This window comes from Alligator sinensis, unplaced genomic scaffold (assembly GCF_000455745.1).
Source record: "Alligator sinensis unplaced genomic scaffold, ASM45574v1 scaffold1496_1, whole genome shotgun sequence".
NCBI classification, from domain to species: domain Eukaryota; kingdom Metazoa; phylum Chordata; order Crocodylia; family Alligatoridae; genus Alligator; species Alligator sinensis.
In genome coordinates, this window is record NW_005842615.1 from 895,246 (window position 1) to 900,275 (window position 5,030).

Genomic DNA, 5,030 nt, shown 5'->3' on the forward strand with positions numbered 1-5,030 from the left:
GCAATAGTTGTGTTTTTTTTTATCAGCAGCTCTGAACAGGCTAAAGTGAGGATTCTCTCAGCTGTCTCTTGAGACCTTGTGTTCTCTGTCTGGGAACAAATGAGGATCCTGCAGAGAGGGATGTGGAAAGAGAGGTGAGTCTTAGTTATGTTTTTATCTTCCCTTGCCATATCATGTTCTTCACTGGGAAGCTTCAGGGTGGTAGGTTTGAGATGAAGGGGGAATGCCCCCCTCTCTACTTTCCTCAGCCCTCCAGGTCTAGAGGGTGGTAAAGGCTGGAATTGCCACCCTCCCTCTGCTGAGACCAAAGACTCATTGGGAGAGGGCAAACCCTCCTCTTCCATGCATGCTTAGCCCCTGGGAACCTGATGCCTTAGTGACTGAGGGAAGGGGAAATGACGACGAAGCTCTTCCTTCCCTCCATGTTACAACCAAATATTATATCTGTCCTCAGTCCCTGAGGGAGGCCTGAAGCCATGAGCACACCCATTGGAAAGCCCAGTGTTTTGATGTAACAAAGGGCAGGGAGCAGATCTGGCCCTGTCAAGCAAAGCTATGGAAGAAAGGGTGAACACCTTCTCTATGAGAAATGTAGTTTTTCCCCCTCCACAGCTTTATTCTGGGATAGTGTGGACACTGCTAGCTTTTTACCTTGGATTGGATGCTTGATGCACACATTCAGAGCATCATAATGTTCTCTTTCCTGTCCTGGCAATGGTTATCGGGTGGGGTGTCCTAGCGGGCTCATTGGCTGTCCTGCAACTCAGTGGTATGCTCTTCAGCTAAACTAGGCAGGAATAAAGAGTTGTGCGCATCCCTGTGTAACTGTGTGACTTGATTTGCTCTGGATTGTAAACCTTGGTGTAGCTGCAACAGTGTAGACATGTTATGCTCCAGTTCACACCCATGCCATTGACCCCATTGCTGAGCCCAGGTGAGCTTCTCCATTGCAAGCGGTCACTCTGACCGTCTGCACTCGGTGCTGTAGTGGATCTGCTTTGGGGCTGAGATCAACATAAATCCCAGTGTAAAGAAGGCATTTGTGCACGTACACTTCTTTTGGCCAGGCTTGTGCTTCACGTAGATGAAACCAAGCAGAGTTTGGCACTCCTTTGGGGCTTTGTATGGGGAAATATGGATGGGCTTGTTTTGTCTTCTGGGCTGAGAGTCTTTCTAGTATGAAGTCCTCTCAGTGACTTTTATGCCACCTTGCTTTGCTCCATCAAACGAGGCTGGCTGCTTTTTCTTCAAATTCTCATCCGTTTGATATGCTGCTTCTTGCATTTGGATTTCAGCACTGGGATGGTTGATATTTACACCCAACAGAATCGCTGTTCTCTCTGAAACGTGAGGATGAAGGTTTGTGCCGAATTTTTCTTTTCAACCCCCTTTTTTTTTTTTCCCCTTCTAAATGTTGAGGCTGTTCAAACACCTGTCAAAGTCCCTTTTAATAAAATATACATAGGCTTCTCTCCTTTCCCCTACAGACCCCGTGTGCATTCATTTCTGTTTATAACGTGCAGACATGGTGAGACAACGACTGCCTCCTGAGTCTCGGGTGGGTGGAAGGTGCCCTCTGTTACGGTGTGGTGTGGAGGGCCAACGGGCTGGCTTAGAGATCAGGGCTTACCCTGGGCGGACAGAAGCACAGCGAACGGAGGAAGCTCCTTGCTGAGCTGGGTTTATTCCTCGCTTTCATGTCTTTGCTGGCTTCAAAGCCTTCAGTCGTGAATGCATGGTGTCAGAGACAGTCTGCATCTCTTAGGAAGAGCTGGTTATGCTCATCAGAAGCATTTATTTCTGCTTTTGATCGGCTTTTCCCTGAGGGCTCCCCCGGCACCGCTTCTTATCTCCCTCCCACTCGTGCCTAAGCAGTGGGCAGAGATATTCCAGTGTCAGGGCTAGGCAGGGTTAACATCACAGCCTGGTGAAGTGGTGTGGGGGCAGGGGAGGGATCACCCTGTGGGTGCCCTGGACTCTGATCCTGCTTCCACGCAGCTCTTCTGAGGGAACCACTCCCTTTACGCGCATGTAATGGCTTTAGTGGGTTTTTTTCAATGGTGCTGGGGGCTGACGGTTCATATTGGTTTCAAGAGGCAGCAGACAGCCAGCTCCTCTGGCAACCAGGCTAATCATGCTCTGGAGAAATAAAACTGACTTGGGGAAAGCTGTTTTGTACAACCGGGATTTGGGTGCCAGTAGGAAACTTAGCACCACAAACCTTTTGAGCCATGTCGGTTAATTGTGGCCAAAGAGTGAGGGTAGAGTGGGGCCCTGTGATACTGGAATCTGGATCTTGGGTGGGGAGAGTGGGAGTGCTATGGGGACGGTCGTGCCCATGGACTTTGCTGGTCTCTAAACTGGAGCCTGTGCTCCTCCACATTCGATGCCCCACTCTCAGGGGCTGGGGCTGGTCCTGCCTGTTTCCTTCCTCTTTCTCTGAATTCAAAGCAACTTAGATGAAAGGTTAAAATGTGGGCCTTTATCTACTATGTTGGTATATAGCAGATTCTCTCTTTCCCCACCCCTCCGAATTGCCTTTCCATTTCCCCATGATCCCTATGCTTATGGGTTCTGCAGTGAACCAGAAGTGTCACGTGAACAACCTTACTCTTTGCAACATAACCAAAACTGGCAAATGCCAGAGAAACGGGCTGGCAGCATCTCTCTGGACACTCAACAAAGCTTTCTGCAGGTGCTGGTTCTGTTTGGCAAGGGCTAAAAGGGTTCTGCTGGCTCCACTGGGGCTAAGGGAGGCATGAGTATGTCTTAAAGAGCCATGGTATTAGAGTTTGATGCCAACAGTAGATCACCCATGGCACCTTGTGTGTTAATAAGCTAGCTTTTGGCGGGGGGGGGGCGGTGAGTGAACAAGAAAATCCAAGCAATGTTCTTCAGGTGAAACTTGTTTTTTTTTTTTGGTTTAAAGAAAGGAGAAAAAAAAAAATGCAAGTCAGCCACTCCAAAGTCTTTCATGAGTTCATCTCAGTTTTGCTGAAATGTTCATGTCAAGAGAAAGTGGGGACGAAACAAACAATTTCTATTTGACAAGCTTTTGTGTTTTAAAATGTTGTGCACTTAAAAAGATGTAAATGTACAAGATATTTAAAGTGCTCAGATCTGAAACACTGGGTTGCAGATGTTCATTTTGTGTCACTGAATTTTGAAAAAAAGACTTGTTTTGAGTTGACCCCAAACCAAACTTTTTTTTTTTTTTTTTAGACTCCTATGTGCATGCACACCCCAGTGAACCCCAGATCAGTTCCTCTCTGAGCATGTCTATGTACATTTGGAGCAGGTACCCACTTCAAATGAATCCCCTTACAAATGAACCTGGATTTAGGAGAGCTCTGTGGTCTTGAGATGTTCAGACAGTATGAGACTTTGACTCCCGATGATAACAGACCTGCACCGCGGAAGCGGAAAGCTAGGAAGATCCCCTTTCAGTGGTGAGTTCTTCATCAGAGAGGAGCAAGGATTTCCTGCATAACCCTTGACAAACTAGTACTGGGGCAGGCTGTAAGATCTCTGGGGAGATGCCTATTTTTTTATTTATTTATTTTTTTTCTGCTCAGAAAATGGGAGTTTTTTGTCAAAAATTAAATTCTTCCGTGGGGGAGGGGAAGGTGACTTTGGATTGTCACTGGGAGAAGCAAACCTTGTCAATGCAAATAGATATAAAACTTTTTTTAGCGCATATATAAATAAAAAAATATATTTTTTTTTTTTATTGAGGAATGGAAAGACCCATCATTGCACAGTTGGTCCTCTAAGGAGGGTGTCACTTAGCAGCCAGGGGTTCCCAGAGATGATCTGCAGGAAGCAAACCAGTGGTGCTAACCCTGTCCCTACCCCCCCCCCCCCTTGCTCTGTGCACACCAGACTTGTACAATATGCATCTTCTTCTGTAGGTGGCATTATTGTTATTCTGAGGTAGAAATAATAACAATAAGGACCGAGAATGTGCAGTTATGACCGGTGTGACCTCTTGCCCAGCGTGGTCTGTTGAAGCCTTGCTCAGATTGTAATTCGATGTGGGGTCTCTTTAGTGAAGAATCACTGCTGGCTAATCTATAATTTACAAAACACACTTGGATCCATTTTTTATGGGGAAAAATGTGTTTTGATATGTTGCCAGTTTATCAGATGAAAGAGATGAGACACCTCTAAAAGGTCACTCTTGATTCCTCTTTCTTTCTTTTGCTGTTTTTTGTACAGGCTGAATATCATTTTATTCTTATTGGCATAATGCAGAGGGCCCATCTGAGCTCTGGACACCACAGTACAAAGCACTGTACATTTGAGGAATGAGAGACAGTGCCTGCTTGAAGATCTGACAGTCTGAATAGCCAAAGGCAGTCGCCTCGGGGCCCATTGCAGATTGGGAACTGAGGCACAGTGAGTGACCATCCCACATGAACGTGCAGGGGTCCAGACGTGGGTCTCCACTGCCTGTCTGTACTGTGTGTGCTTTTGATTCATGACAGCTGTTTAGAAACCGGGGACTGTTTGACTTTGACCTCCTGGCTCTGAAGCGGGGAAGGAGAAAGGGATGCAAATTCCTAAGAAGCCCAACTTGGTCCATTAAGCCTTGTGTCTGAGCTGTAAAAATCCTGTGCAAATTTTCTCTGTGTGTGCTTGCAGCTGTAGCTGTCTGCCAGTTCTTACAGCAGCCTCAGCTCTGGAATAGAAAATGCCCTTGCTGGGGGAAGTGTTCACACTGAGTGAGGAATGAAATAAACCTTTCTTCCAGCCAGGAGAGCTGAGCTCCCTTTGGCTGGCTGGTGGCCAGTCCAGCGATGGGGTGAGGAGGCCAGTTCCACTGATCTGGGCAACTTTACCCCTGTGCAACAGCAGACTTGTGCTTACAGAAGACCTGGGTGCTGTGCTGTGCCCCAAGGTGAATCTCTGTACATTTGTGGCAGATTCAGTGCTACTGGCATATGTCATGCCTCCCAAGGTGTGCAGGGGGACCCATCAATGCCAAGGCTAAAGCATGTTGCTTTTTAACTCTCCAACATCTATAGGGA

At 47.0% G+C, this 5,030-nt stretch overlaps 1 long non-coding RNA gene across 1 annotated transcript; it reads left to right on the forward strand.

Moving 5' to 3' along the window:
* Positions 1 to 6: 6 nt before the first annotated feature.
* On the forward strand, positions 7 to 5,024 carry LOC102386866. Its single transcript, XR_324913.1, has 3 exons — positions 7 to 134; positions 3,223 to 3,449; positions 4,219 to 5,024. It is a non-coding gene; the product is annotated as an uncharacterized LOC102386866 (long non-coding RNA).
* The last annotated feature ends 6 nt before the right edge of the window (positions 5,025 to 5,030 follow it).